Genomic DNA, 18,885 nt, shown 5'->3' with positions numbered 1-18,885 from the left:
GGAAAGAGGGCTGAAGGAAGCAAGCCAGAGGCCAGAACTGTCCTAGCAGACTTCACACCATCTACTAGTTAAAAGACGAGAATCTGACAGAAACGATCTCTTAAGAGTTACATCCTATTTTTCAGTAACCTTATGATTTCAAACCGGTTCAACTTTGTTAGGAAGACACAGTTCACCGCTCAACTTTTCCCTTTTTGTAACAACTCTGAAAAAGAGTACCTTTTTACATAATGAAATATGCTAACTTAAATTGGATCAGGGATAAAAAAATTCTGCTATCACATGCCACAGAAAGAAAATGTTACCTATCAAAGATTCTTTCCCTTTCATATGTCAGGAAAACCTTGATGTTCAGAGCTTATGAAAACATCATGCAGAAACTTCAAAAAGGTTAGAAACACACCACAAATCAACAAAAGACTCTTCTGCCACAAAAAAAATTTTGAAGAAAGCATAGCTGCTGCAATAGTATGAAAACAGGCCACATTTCATTATCAGCAAGCCAGTGTTTACACAAGGCTGATTTTTCAAACAATTTGCTTCTATTAAATAATTTTCTGAAGTTTTCTGAGATGTTATTGCAGAAGAAAGGAACTTCCAAAAAGCTATAAAGCTGTTAAGTTTCTGTTCTGTCATTTATTTAACGGTACATAAGACACATAAAATCTTTTTCTTTAAGTAAATGGGTAAGCAGTATAGCTAAGAAAAAACATGTTAAGTGAACAGAAGATGGATTACCTTTGACTAGGCTCTCGATTTCGGTGAAAAATCAGACCACTGATCACAAGATAATTTTCTTTGAGGTTTGCTGATTACTAACCTTAAAAATGTTCTCCAAGTCATTAACATCATCTGTTTTTTTACAATGTGCTTTCAGTTACTGGTTTTCAATTTTCGACACAACGTTGCTGATAATATTACAATACCCCCTCCTACTAAAAGAGGCCTTTGGAGCCTGTTTGCATTCCACTGGAAGACGCTGCTTTGCTCTCAGATGTGGCTCCATCTGCCTCCCTCTCACATGCGGCCATGCACAAGCCCAGCTTACCCACCTCGTACCTCCATCAAGATATTAAAACTGGTGGCATACCATACATATGAGACTGATTTATGTAAACTGCATCATACATGTAATCTTTTCCCTTACCAAAGATTTCCAAAAGGCTCTTTCTTCTTAAACATGCTGAATATTTCATTCTAGTTATGTGGAAATATTTCTACGCAGTGCTTGTATAATACAAAGATAATGCACTTCTGCATAAGTATGCTTGTTCTGAAACAAAGAACAACTATTTGCTCACCAAGGCAAAATCTAAAACATAGGGTGGGGTTGGGGTGGGGGGTGGCAGGGGAGAAGTAACTTCACAGTAGTTTTATGGGTGAAATTTGAAATTTCTTTCTATTAACCTGGGGCTTAACCTACCAAATTCCACCAAATTAAACATTTAAATTTAAAATGATTTTTCTATAGCTGCAGCGGTCCCAAAGACATCTTTCTAGTCAAGAAGCTTTTAGCTCTCTGAGACTGCAAACAAATTATTGTTTCTCATATTTTCCCTGCTCTAGTACTATAAATTAACAACGTTCTAGTAAATAGCACTACTGACGTACAAAATCCTGTTAACCAATGTCACCCTGCTGTTACATAGCAAGAAAACAAAAAGCAGGAAAGCTAAAAAACCCCAAACCAGCAACTACCACGTGCAGAGTAATTCTGCAAAAAAAAAAAAAACATTCCATAAACAGAAAGAGATGACAGAAAAGCACAACTTGAGGTTTTTAGCTGACAAAGGCAGGGTTTCTCTCCAGCAGGGAGGGAATTTGGATGTTGCTTATGAGAACCAGATGAAGGGACATGAAGAAGTACGGAATCCTTGTGTGACTACAACACACAAGCTGAAAACTATGGTGGTCTGCAACAACCTGTTGGTATGCAGGTGGCTCGGGTAGTCTGAAAGCACTTTCCAGGCAGGTAGCACCTGCCACCCCTGTGGGCTCCTGACATCCGCCTTCCTGGGAATCCCACACTCCCTCTCCCGAATACAGCCTGGCATGCTCCTGACACGCAACAACGAAGCAGAAATCAAGTAAGCCATCCAGCCTGCAGTAGCAAGGACCAAGCGCAAGGCGGACAAGAACAGGCTTGTACCCCACAATCTAATCACCCTTACTAAAGGGGAAACGGACACATCTGCACAGCACAAGTATGAGAGCCACAATTTACATATCCAGACCCCACTAGTATACATACACTGTGCTCCTGGACTTAATTGGTTCCCTTAGTTTATTTAACAACAAGACTAGGAAAAGCTTGAAATATTTGTATGAAACAGCAGCTGATTAGGAAGATCAGAAGTATGAATGTATGTACCTTTTGAAGTGTCTAGTCCACCCTATTATTCAACAACATCCAAATGAGGTAGTCAAAGTATCTTAATATGACAACATTACACTGACAGCACCAGAGGAAAATGAAAACATACTAACACCTAAAAAATAAAAAGTATAGGGTTTCATTAAAAATAAATTATTAAATAATTCTGACTGTTTCTTTCCTCCGTTAATAACTGAAACCTTGCTGAGGTTTAGTGAGCAAGACATCTGAAAAGTTGAGTAGCCGATTCAGCTGGCAGGTACCTTTGCTCTGCTAGGCACACTCACGCTGCACTCTCCAGTTCTAACAATGGCTCAGGCAAGTCCTGCAGTGACACTGTAACGCTTCTGCATAAAGAAAAATACATGCATGTAACAAAACTCCCTGATTATTTACTCAATGAGTACAACTGTATCCATTAATACTCAAAACCATTCACAGTGAAAGCACACAGAGAAGGGGGGAAAATGAATTTAAACATGTATGGGACAAATCAGCTACAAGGAAACGGTCTCTCTCTTTCCACACAAGAAGAATGTTTATTCGTAAATGATCAATTAACTCATACACTAAATCATTCGTTCTATGTGGCACAGACACATTAAATGTCAGTCTGCAAATGTAATCAATACAGACAGGGGAGGGTGTTAATTTTTGGTTTTTATAAATATATACTGATTAGTGTAGGTTCAGACCAAGCCATCTTTATTCACACTGAGTGGAACTTGACTGCAATTCATGGAATTTAAATCACAAACACAGTATGACTAAATAAAAGAACTGCGCCCTTGGAAAGGATATAGAAGTACTTTTAAAGGTCACTTTTGTTCTCTCTTCCTACTTGCTTACATACACATTCCAAGAAAAACAACAGAAATACATGTGAAAAGATGAAAGCAACAATCAGTTAATTTGCCAGTTAGCAGCTTAGAATGGTGTTAGAATAATAAAATCAAAAAATATCATGTTTGTAAAGTGATTGTTGTTAATAGTTTATCGGTTTAAACATTACTCTGAAATGCGAGCATTAAGATAAATCATGTTCTTAGCAAAGAAACTGCATGATAAACTAAACTATATGGATACGGCTGCATTTTTTAATACTGTTCTGCATGGTCTTTAGCTTGCTTTTATATACTTTTCATATCCCATCACTACAGGATTATTGTTGGAACACTGCTGTAATCATTATTTGATTGTAAGCCACTTTTAACTTTATTTCAAGCAACATCGTGATACCTGGTTTTAAGAAATTCAGTATCAAGTTTCAGTAATTTCTGTCCCAGTTGTAACCAGTACGATAACCATTGTAACAGTACCAGTAACCAGGGCCCTACAAAGTGGCTGGAACACATGAGCAAAGCGAGTGGATTTTGCTTCACGATCAGCAGAAGGGAGAGGAAGTTTGAGGGGAAAAAAAAGATAATATCATGCTGCTAGGGCAAGCGGTCCCTAATTTGCAGTATTCCTCAGAAGGATAAGTTACTAGATCAACTTCATGTGAAAGAATACGAAAGTTGAGCTTATATGCTCCTGTCTCCGTTCTTCTGGCCCCGGCAGGAGGGGTGACCACTAAAGGCAGTCTTTAATGTTCCAGGACTAATACGTAGACACAAAGGTTTCATCACAGATTTTATTGCAGATTCAGCAGAGCCAGTAACTCCTGCATGCAAATTCCTATAGAATTACACAGTTGTCATGTATTCCCTACAAAAATAAAGCAATTTAGTATAAAAATTAGTTGTGATGTAGCTTTCTTACAGCCTAATTTCTTCAAATGAGAACTACGCCTCAGATAATTTTAAGTATATGGAAATTTTGAAGAGATGTTATTCCTTTCCTAAGGTTATGGGGAACAAGACAAGCTTACTGCATACTTAACACAACCAAGATACAAAAAAACTACACTAATTTTACCTAGTTTGTTGAAGTTTCCACAAATATCACCCCTTACTCAAGACTACAGAATTTGAGGAAGACACAGCAGTCTTTTCCATGAGTTTCTGTAGGACCGAGTATGTTTTAACAAAAGGAAAACAACTTAATACTAAGAAATCATAATCCAGACACATGTCAATTCTTCTCTTTCACTTTGAAGTGGAAAGACATGTAAATAAAAGAAAAATATAGCAATAACAAAGGAACAGAACATCACAGATTAGGTATTTCCAACAGAGAAAGCCATTCAGTACGTATCTGTACAGTCACTACTAGTTCAGTAGGGTCGTAATCAGAAAACCTGTGTGTGTTATCAAAACCAGGGTTTGCCTTTGGATTTTATTTTAAACCGTCCAAACTAAAACTATTCTGTTCATGTCAAAGTGTTCACATGGAACAAAACATCTCCTGCAGTCCAGCTCCCTTTACTGCAACGCCTTTTTCTCTGTTGCGATATCATCATGTGCCGTTAATTTGCTAGTTGAAAAAAAAATACTGAAGTCTTAACATGTATTTATATCTACTTGTTAAAAAAAGTACGAGAAAAGCCTTCCATAAAGGAGAAGGGAGGAGAAATGGAGGGGGTGGGAGACGAGAACAGGACACAAAAAAACACCTTTTCCAAAGACTGTTCAAGGCAAAAGGGACATGTCATGTTAAACAGTAGTCAATAGATGTATACAACCAGTAAACAAATTCAGCTCTATGAAAAAAGAACATCACCATTTAGTGGTTGCAATTTAGATTATTCTAGCGTGTAATACTTTAATTGTATAAAACAAAGCTGATGTCACAAACACAAAAGAACTTCTTGCAAAGCAAGCACCACAAGTAATTTTTATGCTGCCACTGATGTCTGACAAGTGATGAGCACTTTGTTCAAATTTATATACTTACGCATCTAAGGCAACAGGTGGCTTATAAAAAGAAAACACTGAGAGCTTTTTAACTCTTCGTTATCAAAATTTTTATAATATGTTTTCTCATAATGACTAAACAATCTCTACAAATAAAAGCTCAATACAGTAACTACAAAGATGAACTATGGCTCAGGGAAAATTACCTATTATTTTGATAAAAGCAGAAACTGAGGTACGGTTCTGGATCCCATTGACTTGAGCTCTGTCTACATTTACAATGTTTTGTAATCACACAAAGCACTCAATATTTTAACAATACCTTCTGATATATAAATTAAATCAACTGAAGACAAATTATATTTTCTTGCTGTCTTTTCTATATGCATATTAAACAACAGCTGAATATTGTACCACAGTTGGAAGGAAATTTTTACTTCCAGGTCTTTAAACCAACTGAGAGCGATGTGTTTCAGTTGTTGCTTGATGTAGTTTTGGGCCAAGAGTGGCATTATGAAAATGCATTGGATTTTTTTTAAATACTGCAGAGTCCAATGAACAGTTTCATACTCTTTAAGCATATGCAGTTATAAAAAAAAAAACAACAACTAAAACATCTACACTACACAGAATACAGGATAATACTTCATACTTGCATTTAAGTGCAAAAGACTTCCAGGCAAAATAAAAGACACCATAAACACACAGATAATTCAGATCAAAATTTTTTTAAAAAGGAATTTAGAGTGGTATTGACTGATACAGTTACATTTAAAAAAAAAAACTGGAAAAGTAGTTAAGAAGGCAAAAATGCAATAAGCATACCAAAACAATCTTTATATTCTGCCTTGTAATTAAACTATGAAATAACCATCTGCTTATGATTAAAACATGATTTTAGTGTTTGCTGTTATGGATAGATTAAACACACATACCAGTATTAGACGTTTTTCCTCTGCATGGCAATTTTACAATACCACCTCTAACAATTAAAAAACATGACACATCAATATTTTTGTCCTGTATGCTACACATATATATATACACACATGCACACAATTTTTATGGTGATGTTCACTGCATTAATCTTTCTGCTTTATGACACATCAGAGCAGTGCAGAGCAGCTCAGCCCTGAGTCTTGGGCTCCCTATCTTTCCGATTCCCTCTGCTTCTTTCCATATTTTCTCTAAAAGCAAGCAATCCCTCTCAGGTAGCCTACATTCTCGTAGCTATACATTTCCTCCCTTTTGCAACTCTTTCACACACTTGACTTCCCATTCCTACTGCTATTTAGTTTTGAGACATCAATTTTCACATCAAATTACCAAAGCTTGGTGCATAAAAATATTCAATAAGCCTCAAGAAACTGTTATCTCAGTAACAGCTATCTCAGTAAGTACTGAAATGCAAACCTAGGCTCAGGCATATTTTAAAAGTTTAACTAGTAAAGTGAGCTCAAGGTATGGAAGCTTATCTGCCATCATCATTATTGGGAGAAAAACCTGTATGACAGGGTGGAGGAGGGGGACAGAAGGAAGAAGGTAGAAAGGAGGAAGGAAGGAAGGTGTGTTGTTTGATTTTATAAAGAAAGCCTTTTAAACTAACTTTAACAGAAAAAATTAATCATGCAATACTTGAATACTCAGAAAATTAATTTGGCATCTAAGTATAAACACTGAGGTTCTGAAGAATCTTCTTGCTGTTGTATCCAACAACAGATGAAGCCACACTTTAACAGCAACACTCAAAACAAAAACTGAAAGTAGCATTTCTGAGGTATTCCACAAGAACAAATGGTTAGGTTGGAAATTAATGCATTTTGTTAATTGCCTCCAGGCATCGAGCCTTCAAGATGTCACTTGAGGCTAGAGACCTCTTGGCATCAATATTAAAACAACAGCTTTCAAAGCATCTCTAGTAACTACTGCTGACATAAACATCCAGCACTTAAATCCAGCCCAATGCTAATTCTTCCACACAAGATTTCGGGATGAAAATACATCCTGAAATACACTAAAAAATAGCTGGGAGAAACCTGAGAGTAGCAAATGCAAGACCGACAACCTCCAATCATTAAAAAAAACTCAAGACCATCAGAATTTCTGCTGAGAAGCTGTTGATAACCTGTAAATAAAAGTAAAACTTCATCCTTTAACCAGTGTGAAGCTGGGCTTGATCAGGATCGGAGAGAAGTTTTGGAAAGTATACTGGAAAAATACCGTCTGTCTTTGTTGAAGGCTCACCAAAAGAAATCAACAGATTTCCACATCAATTCCTTATCATTACAACAGCAGCATGACACATCTGCAACCAAACCCTGGCTCTCACTTACATGTCCAGCATATGTAACAGCCACCAAAAAGTCAGTTTTCCTCAGACTCCAGTGGACAACATGCAAAATTTAAAAGAAAACATCTCTTAAGCCTTGCAAACTTGGAAGACAAAAAGCAAATTAAAACACAGGATGCAATCTGCATTATGTATTTCCTATGGCTGCCTTTTTACCATTTTTTTTTTTAAAAAACATTTTTCAGCTTACCCTATCAGCTTAACACTCCCTCAGCTACAACAGCACAACTGTTTGCTGGATTATATCTTAAATCTGATTAAATAAATGACCTATTTTTAAAATAACCCAGCAAGAAGAATATGGTTATTTTTAAAAACCAAAAGCCCTTTTACTACATGGTTCCACAATCAGTTCCAACAGCACAGGAGAAAGTGGCAGCATACAGATGACAAAAGGTGTTGGAGTACAAGGCTGCTTCAGCTACCAAAAGACATACTTATCCAGCGTACAAGTTAGGCACCAAGTATGACCTGGGAAGGGACAGGCACCTATAGTTCTAGAAGTGGTGTTTTTGTCATTGTGGAAACCAGGACTGCTCCAATAAATAGCAATTCTGAAAGAAAACTGAACCAAAGATTTTTCTGTCAGTTTACTAAATAGTCTAGATTGAAAAAGGTTGCATCTGAACTGGATTACTGAACAGAGCTTTTGCTTGGGTGTGACTCCTAAAGCAGTTCCTTTGCTACAGGTAGATACACTCTTAGCTTTTTAACATGCAGTAACTGCTGCCAGCAACTTCTAAGCACCTGTGGGACTATGGGCAAAAAAAAGGAAGCACTCTGACACTCCAAGGATCTCAGACAGATTTCCCTGACAAACAAAATATAATCCCGTGTTTTGTAAGTCTTACAATTACATACCTCACGTAAGCTAGGAGCCTTGTTTAGTTTGTCCAGGATAAGTAAGTTATAGTCAAAATAAGAAACACAAAGCCAGCTTCCTCCTGGTCTTCATTTGCATTATTTACTCCCCTGTTCAGTACATAGCTGTATCATATACGTACATCATGGGAATATCAATACAAGAAATCCAGATGAATAGGGTGAATTTAATTCATACATTTTGAGGGCCAGAAGACCTAGCAGAGCCTAAGGTATATTCAAAATAACTTGCAAGCATAAAGTTTATAGTAAACGTAAATGTAATGAACATAGACCAAATGATGTGCACCCATTGTATGAACTGAACACAAGCCCATGACATGGCAAAGTTATTTTTAATAAAATAAAGCCAGCACAAAAGGGCGCTCACAGTGCTCACCACTGCTCCTTTTCATGAGTGCTTCAAACATATTTTATCCTTTCTTCAACTAGATTACTGTCATTCCAGGTTTTTTATTTAAATCTTAAGACTTTAGTTCCCGTTTAAAGAGAGGAAGAGAAATAGCCTCAGTGCAACTTGGTCTCTTGCCTCAAGGCACTTGTACTACTTGTACCTCTAGCAGAAACCAAAGTGTTGGTTCCCCTCATCTGGTGACCACCACTCCCACAGATGACACATCACAATCATTTTTGCAACTGCTCCTTGTCTATTTTAATATGAAGTCACTTTATTTCACATCAACCTCAGATATAATTACATCTGCTCATGTGATATTGACACACTTGCATGCTCGCCTGCCATACTCGACTCTGGAGCAATGAGGGACAGCAATCAAGAGCCCCTGAGACACAACAGTTAACTCCTACTGCTGTTTCCAAACCCAACACAAGTCTATGCCCTCAGCTGGTTTAGGTAGTATAGCCATTTATGTATAAATTAGGAAACAGAGAAGTGCTTCTATGAGCCTATTTCAAAGTTTTAATGAAAACTCTGCATTAAAAAAAAAAAACACCCACATCCAAAAAACCTAGCTCCCTCTTTTGAGGAAGCAACTTTCTAAAAGGGAAGCTATAATAGTCTCAGTTTACAGACCACTCACCTTTCTGATGCACATACTACAGCTAATTAAAGTGATGCCAACAAAGTCAGCCACTTTCTTCTGTTCCCAAATTGTTGATTTTACCTTTTCTGCTGCAGCCTTCCTCCAACCAAAGTGAAAGATGCTTTCATATTTCATGTTACCACCAGGACAAAAAAAACACAAAAACAAGCAACCCGAACTGCAGTATATTTCCCTTCAAGCTTTCAAGAAAGTCCATGGCACATAAAGAAGAAATTACTTACAAGGCATTAAACTACCCCTGTCTTAAAGCCAGGATACTCTACACCATGAGTAAAGACACCCACTCAAACAGGTAAACAAGTTTAAAAAACTGTCACCTGAACACCCTCTAACACTATCACATACTGAAAATTTCTTTAAAGTATCACAGAGAAAAACTTTAAGTCTCATCTGTATTGCCTAAATAGCAATTATACACTGCCATATGACACACAGAACTATAATAAAAGTAGTTGTAGGTCAAATAATAGCAACGACTCAGTAAAGATAACCTGCCTGGTCTTTATTCTCAGGGGAAGGGGGTTTACTGGTCAAGTACTTTATGACTCACAGTACAGTATATTAGAAATTTTCTATGTATTCTTTAGAATTGAGAGATTGCCCTTGTAGCTCAGTAGGTAGCTCTCCTGTTTCTGGCCTACGAGGTCATAGCTTTAAGTCCCTGCTGAGGAAACTTAACAAGTTCCATCTATAAATAGAATGGCATTAGATGCTGCTACTCTAGCAAGGGCGGTGGCCTTTAGACAAGAAATTTTTATGTTTTCATCTCTTCTGATAAGAAAAAGAAATTGAACATGGAGAGGCACAGGATATTAGGCTAAAGACGAATGACAAAGTGGGCTCCAAAATCCATTGTAACTTCAATTAGCATAAGACAATTCTAGCATTATCAAACTACAATAAAGGCTACAGTAGAATGCAAGAACAATAATCTTCCTTCTCAATGAGCCTAAGTAACTAACTAAATAAAATTACAGGATTTACATTTGAGACTGAAAAGAAACCTCCTCGCTAACTGTACAGTCAAAATTTGACTTGTGACATCAAGAGGCAACCTCAATGTAAAAAATACTTCGGAGTTTCTGATTAGTAACAAAAACTTTTGAACATCACAGCTCTCATCTACTCTTTCTGAAGAAGTATATCCTTGAGACACATCTATTTAATTATCAGGGATTAAAACAATACCATTCCACAACACATGAATTTTTGCTCCTCATACCCATATATTTGGGAAGATTTATTCAGCTCTCAGAATAACAATTACTTGAGACAAGCTGAAGAATAAAGCCTATTTAAACCCTTATCTGAGTTTATTTGTGCTTTAAACTGTAGTTACCTGGCCTTAGAGTAATATGGATTAAAGCTCAGGTATCACTTTCACTCAGCCTGGCGATGTAATTTACTGTTCAATAAAGACACAGGCTAACTCACTAGAGTGCTGACAATTTTGCAGCACCTTTGCACAATCTGCACCCACATACCCAGGAAAACAAATTTGCTCCTCTGTGGGAGGGAGACAAAGCTGCAAGCAGCTTACTGCGAACAGTTTTGAGGTACAAACCCGTGTGTTTTGTTCATATATGCACATCAAAAGGAAAGAAACACCGGCAATAAAACAGGAGATGAGGGTGACTACAACGTGACTTCCTGATCTCAGAGACACTAATATTATGCTCAAGTAAGAACAGTAACAGGTCTTGCAAAATTCTTCTGCAATAGTTTAGGAGGTCATTGTCCTTCCTGTATTCATCTTATCTGCCTAAGTGAAAAATCTGAGTAGTTAAGTTTTCCACAGCTGGCCAAATTAAGCTAACTGATCCTGCACTGGGGCTGACCTATTGAACAGGACATCTGTGTACAAAACGTCTCCCTTACAGGTTTAGGTTTAGTGGTAGCACTAGTTGAAGCTGCATGTCAGAAGATCACAAGAATCTCACCCTAGTCTTTTATGTTCACTGCCAACATTTTGGTCAATAATGTACTACTATCCAAAACACACACAAGGTTCTTTTCTGCTCAAGATACTTCTACAAAGTAGACTACATCAACAGACAACTGCTTTACAGCATCAGCCTTCATCCTAGAGCCTCTTGCTGTATCATGGTATTGAACAGTACACACATGAGTAAGGTAACAGCCATTGTACCAGACAACGGGATGCTGGTCTCACCCCTAGTTTACTCCCGATTTCACTTACATCCACTGTCTCCATTGCTGGATGTTGCACAAACACCTATACCAATCCTACATGGTTATTTCTCAGGAAAGTCTTCTCTGAGCAGATGTCTGTATGAAAAGTTTCTTCTCTTTACCATCACTCTTTCTGAGCAAAAAGACTGCTGTGCTTCCATGCTTGGATCCACAGAGAAAAATCCAGCAGCACTAGCTCTCCAAAATGGCTCAAGGCCAGTATATGACACTGACAACTGCATGTGTTTCCCTGCAACAAATCTTTTGTCAAGGCAGTACTTGTTGAAAAACCAGTCTTCCACGAGTCATTGCTTCTTCCAGTCTTTTTTATTGGGCACTTTGTGTTATTCTGGATTTATGGTTGTTTCTTGGTTTTGGTTGGGTTTTTGTTGTTTTGGGGGGGTTGGGTTTTGTTTTGGATGGGTTTTTTTGAGGGGGGGGCAGCAGGGGAGGCATTCAGTGTTTTTTGTCTCAAACTGACTTCTGTGACAAAAAAAAGCTTTATTCAAACATGCTTTTTGGCTGTTTCACATTATTTAAAAGGGGAAGGAAGACATGTACATACAGAATTCCTCTGTACCATCATCTCATCATCTACACAAATAAAAGGTTTGAAGTAAAATAAAGCTAAACAGCCTCTGAAAAATCCTCTCCTGAAACAAAAACATTTTATTTTTATATGATGAAAAAGTAATGATACGCAAATTTGTATGCAGCTTCAGGAATATCTTTGTTAGTCTCCCTTCCCTTTCAAGGTGGTAGGCTTAGTATCTGAATGATGAGAGGAACAATTCAAAGACAGATAACATGTGGCCTAAGATTAATTACCACTGGGTTTGGGGTTTTTTTGAGACCCGATATTCTGAAATTGCAATATACAATGCAAAAAATAGTCTTGCTAAAAAATTATTTCAGTTTTGGTGACAATTGTGCTAAAAGGGATAGAGGAATACTATTTGCACAACTTTGCAATCAAAAAAACCCCAATCTCCTATGCAAGGTCTTTTCCCAAAATCAAAACACTTTGCAGTATTTTACCAAAAAAAAAAAAAACAACCCACACCCACACAAACAAAAAAAACCCAAAAACAACCACTAAAAAGTCAAAAAGACCCAAGCATTAGGTTAATACAATTAAATGTGTCACACAGACGCAACTGCCACAGTTTGAAAGTTTTCACAATTTCTGGTTTTAACACAGAAAAGTCACTGAAAACTAACTTAAAGTTTAGCTTCACTGTGAACTATTCCCAGTATTTTATTAAATATCAATTTAATTACTCTAACAACAAATAAGGAAGATAAAACCTCAACAAGAACTATTATCTACTCAACAGCATACAGAAATACATCTTCATTGTGTAACACTAGCAAGTTTAATATATGCAAATACTTTTAAACTTTGGTAGCTTAGCAGTGGAAGGTTTGTATTTATAAACAAGGAATCCTAACTTTAACAGGTAGCACTTACGTTTACTAGCATAAAACAAAACCAAAGCATCTTCAAAAGACTGAACCAAAATATGTTGAAGACAATTTTGTAAGACAGCTACATTTTCATCATTTCAAGATGAATTTTGACACATTATAAAGATGAAAAATCAGCTTCAGATATTAGAAGTGACACAGCCAAGCTACAATTGCATAAACAGAGCCACTATGATGCCCAATACACAGCATAAAAACACTGAAGGAATCAGATGTGACCCATACTTTGTCCACCGAAATGTTAGTGGAGTGTGGCTAAGTGATATCATCATATGCCTCCTCCCTGTAGCATCAACTTCCAACAGCAGCAATCAGCAGGTATGATTTCTTAAAGAACACAGCACGGGGGCGGGGGGAATGCATCATGTCTCAAGTATATAAAAGGTACAGAATGATTTGCATCTTTATACAGAAGATACACACATTTTCATAGAAAGTCAAAAAATGAAGTCAGAACAGAGGATACATCTTATTCAATTAAATAACTCTGTTATCACCACTTTGATTTTTACAAGCAAATCAAAACACTGGCAGTATTACTGTGAGTTCCCAATAAAACCTCATGATGATAAAAAATAAAGCTGAGTAAACTTGGTTGTAAATGCTGAGCACAAAAATCGGTACAAATATTGTCAAACTCAGTTTTGACTACTGCTTATCTCAAAAATACTTACACTCAGGTCACGTGATTCACCTCTAACCAATTTTTAAATGATGGCAAAGTGGTTTAGAAGTTACCTAAAACCAGGCAGAACCAGTGGGTATACTAAACTTCTCCAGTTGTAACAAGACATAAAAGTGGATTAAAAGCAATCAAAGCTTTTTAGGAACCAATTCACATTGGTCACACCAGTCACTTCTATAGGACCGCAGGGGATGTTTACCTAGCTTCATGGTTCTTTCACTCCTGTCACAAAGAATGATATTACACAGATTATCAGTTACCAAACTCCCCATCCTGCCCCTGAAAGGCAGCTAAAGCTCCTGTGCTGTGGAGTCAGAGCACTTCCAGGCAGAGGACCAAAGCAGGAGCACCCCACCCTACCTGCCCGTACTACCCTAGCACCATGTCACCGCAGGTGGCTCACCCATTCCTCTGCAGGACTGGAAGACCAGGTGATGGCATGCAGGTGAGCCCTCAAGGTCTTCCACAAAAGCCAATGTTGCCTGCCCTATTTCAAACATTGGGCATTGAACCCTAAGTTTTTTCAATTAAAAAGGCGCATCTGATAGCAAAGTACTTTTACAGACAAATTTCCTTTCAATTTCTGTAACTCTGAAAAGAAAGACTAGATTTCATTAAAGAAACTAAAAATAATAGAAAAATGTGCAACATATTCTCTGGAAAACTAGGACTGCAGGATATCAGTGGGAAAAACTCAAAAACATGAAGAGCTCTGGCTGTTTTAACATCCAGTACATTCAAGAACACAACAGAGCTGTAGCAGGGACTAAACATTGACATCTAGCATTTTCTTCACCCAAGCATTATTTAGGAGTAATCTGTAAGTTTACACTTGGAACAAGGTTGCCATTTTTAGTCCACCATACAAAGAAAGTAATTTTCAACAAGTGCTTGTGACTGAAAAGTTGAAAGGTAGTTAAAGCCCTGCAACATGAGAAGAAACACTATTGCAATCTTCAAACAGCCTGCCTTCTGCCACCAGGAAAACTTTGCTGCCTTAGTTAAAACCCTAATACACCTGAAACATGGAAAATAGAAAGGTCAGAAATGTTTCAAATTGAACAGTGAAACTCAGAAGATGAACAAGCATGTGTCAGGTTACTATGGTACTAATGGCGTAGATGCCGCTATCCAGGGTAGAAAATAGTTTTAAAATTAAATTCCCCACTCACTCTGCCAAATTTTTTTTTAAAGTGTATTAACATCAAATGGTTTATTATAGGTATCAGTAATTCATTTTCAGTTTGTGCACTTTAACAGAAAAAAATCTATAGGCAGTATCAAAACCCAAGAAGGTATTGCTCTATTCTGTACAGGAAAACTTATTCACCTTGTTTGCTGAGCCAAGAGAATCTACTTCATACTGTTACTAAACATGTACAAAAATACAGTGGTGCTCAACACAACCTTACATCTCTTTTTATTTGTCCTATTACCCTACCATGTGCTGTTACCACATATTTCTGTTTCTTTACATATATTCAAATACACCTTGGACATAAAAACAGTTTTTTCATTGGTTTAATGAACATTGCGTCTCCCAAGGAAAGTAACAGTTTATCTAGGATATGGAAACTTGAAAGCTGAAAATCCATAAGCATTTCAAGGTGGGGGTGGGAACTTCCCTTTTTTAAATAAAGTAAGGTAAGTAGAGAATTAGCCAGGCAGAAATATATCTCATTCCTCTTCAGCTTTATGCCATGCAAGAAACAGTGTAAGTAAACACCACACAGAGCTTCCACAGTCCCAACAGAAATGTAATTACTTCGAGTGTACTACAGCTGCAGCTCATCGATGTGCCCTATGGTGGTGTACTGGGTCTACGAGCCCTATAGCAGCCCTCACAGTGCTGTGCTTTCTACTGGTAGCTAGAAAGATGGTGATAACACACCAGTGTTTTGGCTCCTGCTGAGCAGTGCTCCAACAGCATCAAAGCTGTCTCTCCAACCTTTCCCCATATCACCATCACCAGTAGGCTGGAGGTGGGCAGGATCCTGGGAGGGGACATAGCCAGGACAGCTGACCCAAACTGACCAAAGGGCTATTCCATACCGTATGACATTTGCTGAGATATAAAAGCTAAGGAAGAGGAAGGAGGGACATTTGTTATTATGACATTTGTCTTCTGGAGCAACTGCTACAAGTACTGAAGCCCTGCTTCCCAGGAAATGGCCAAACATCACTTACTGATGGCAAGTAGAGAATAACATCTTTTGTTTTCCTTCACTGCTCTGTGTACAACTTTTGCCATTGCTTCATTAAACTGTCTTTATCTTGACCCATAAGGTTTTTTAAAATCTTCTTTTCTCCCCCCATTCTGCTGAGGGATAATGGAGCAGCTTGCTGGACACCTGGCATCCAGCCAAATTCAACCAACAACAGGTGGATAAACCAACAGGCAACAACCTTCTTCAAAAAGCACTTCATAACACAAAGAGGTAACAACAGTGAGTTCTGTTATGGCAGCTAAAAAAAACCACACACAAATAAACCTTTTGTCCTAATGAAGACACAGTTCAACACTTTCTCAATGAATAAAGAAAACAGGATCAAAACCTTTAGCCTAGGACTATAAAATACCTTCAGTGAGATTCCCAAAGTTTGGCTCACAGTCCTCAACAAAAGCTCCCCATTCCTAGCTAGCCACTTCCTTGCCTATCCTTACCTTAACACAACTCGAGCGAGTTATGTCGAACTACTTTTTACAAAAATACCAACAGAACCAAGCTAAGCCAAAGCCTAACAAGCCTTTCTTCAGTATACTCAGGCACGCAGACCTTGAAGTCTACAGCACAAACCACACAGTGACCTTCTGCCTGGCATCAAGGAATAAGAAAAGACCAATTCTCTGAAGGGCTCCGCTTCACATGATTGCCATTAACATGGGCAGCAGTAGTGCATTACTACAACAGGATAAAGACAGGGGGCAACAGTTTCAGTGCTCAAAGGTGAACATTTGTTCCAGAGCAACTCAAAATCTTAGTCAAAACAAACACTGAATTTTTCATGCTTTGAAAAAGCGTGGTCCCTGGATCACTTCCTAGTGCATCTCTTCTTAAGAAGATTTTATCATTCTCATCTTCTCTTCATCTTCAGCAACACCTCCTTTCCAGCTCGCTGGCATACAAAGCCTCACCTTCCAGCCCACTGCCTATTCCCCTTTAATAGCAGCAACCTGTCTGGGTTCCTTTTATGTCAGCTTCTACACAGCTGCAGAGATTCAGTGCCTACCCGCCAGGCTGAAAACCAACAGACTGTCTCGGGGCACTGGCTCCTAAAGACACACAGTCTATTAAGAACTTGGACTAAATCCTGATAAAGGGCAACAAAGAAGCTTCATACTCCCAGGATCTGGAAAGTTTAAGGATTTACAAAAACAGTTTCAGTAGTTTATATAATATGATAGAAATAGTGCAAACTCCAGGTATGCCACAGACTCTGAAAAAGGGATTTTTAGATTGGAAATAATTTTGACAGGTGGGTAGTTGTAAAGACATTACAGCATATCAGACATCACAGCATATCAAAAAGGTTTATACATTTTAATAATGTAAGTTGGAATGTTATTTTGAAAACTTCAGTGAGTTATAGTTTCTGCTGTATATATATATTATAGTAACCAACAGATTTTTTTTTGTTTTTTTTAAATTTACTAGAGGGCTATTACTAGCTTTTAGTGCCAGATCTTCATTTTTATAGTACCGTGGGGAAAGTAGAACTAATATGCACTTCATGGGGAGGGGTGGGGAAGAGTACTTTTACATCTCTCAACCACAAAATTTTTCATTAGCTTTTTATTATTATCCCTAAGTAATATTTTTAAAGATCTTTGTGTTTATTGGGCTATCAACACACAGAATTTCTACCTCAGTTCATCACTAGTTTGCGTTCTAGATAAAACATCTAGCAAAAGCAGCATAAGAGGCAGGCTTAATAACTTTTTTCTTTTTAAAACCTATTTTTAAGTGATTCCATTATAATTTTGCTCCCAGAGAAAAACAGCAACAACCATTTCACAATCATTACATTTCAGAATCCTCGAAAGAAACCGAAACATATAACAAGTAAATGCAAGACCAGAACAGAAGAAATAGATGTTAATACAAAGTAAGTATCCAAATAGTTTACACACCCACAATAATAGCCTCATTTCTCTATCAGTCCCCAAAGAAAAATACACATGGTGTTAACATGGTTAACAGCCACCTCAAACAAATGCTTAGGATTATTAAACATACAGATTAAAAAGCATCTTCTTAACTGACTATTATATCAATCTGTTCCTTCACAAGCATTTATGATACAAGTATCAAAACAGACCAATAAAAAGTTTATCATATGCTCTCAATTCACTCCAGGCAATACAGTTATTATAATCACAGGATACCAATGGATTTGGGAAAACTGATCCCCGCTTTTTTCTAGGGATACTGTAGCAATGGTTCTTGGGTAGCTACAAATATTTAAAATATACTAGTATATTAGTATATATATATTAGTACTGCCTTCACATATTGAACTAGCTCCTAAGACGATGCACAACTTTAAAAGACTTGCTTCACTATACCCAGGAAGGATCTGGCCTCACCTTTTCAAAATGTCTTAGTTTTAAATACTACTAACAACAGCCCACAGTTTTCTATTCTACTGAAAGTATGCATCAAGTGACTTTAACAGAAAATAGTGGATAGAATACTAGATACAAAACACAAATAAGGCCAGAGAAGCAGCAAAGCTCAACACATGCACAGTTATAGATGGCTTCCTGGTACTAGAAAACATTTAAAAAAGGCCAATGCTCCCAAAAGCATGTCCTGTTTTTCAACACATAAGCCTAAGAACATAATACCTTTCCCCACAAAGTCTCTCTCTCTCGATTGAAAACATAATACCAGCACTCTGCACCATATCAGCGTCTAGGCATTCTTGATGCATAATAAGTTGCATTTGACTGAGGTAACAAACTTGCTAAGCATGCAGACTGTAGAGGCACATCAGTTCACTGCTCTGTATAAGTATGCTTCAAAAAACAAGCTAATGGCAACAAGGGTTCT

General features: G+C 37.5%; 1 protein-coding gene across 2 annotated transcripts in view; it reads right to left on the bottom strand.

Annotated features, from left to right (window-relative positions):
• Nucleotides 1-18,885, bottom strand: part of OLA1 (Obg like ATPase 1) — a 103,643-nt gene that overhangs the window by 71,549 nt on the left and 13,209 nt on the right. The gene's annotated exons all lie outside the window — the stretch shown is intronic.

This window comes from Falco cherrug, chromosome 8 (genome assembly GCF_023634085.1).
Source record: "Falco cherrug isolate bFalChe1 chromosome 8, bFalChe1.pri, whole genome shotgun sequence".
NCBI lineage: Eukaryota > Metazoa > Chordata > Aves > Falconiformes > Falconidae > Falco > Falco cherrug.
The sequence above is the reverse complement of the archived record's forward strand: the minus strand, read 5'-3'. Positions and strand labels throughout refer to the sequence as shown.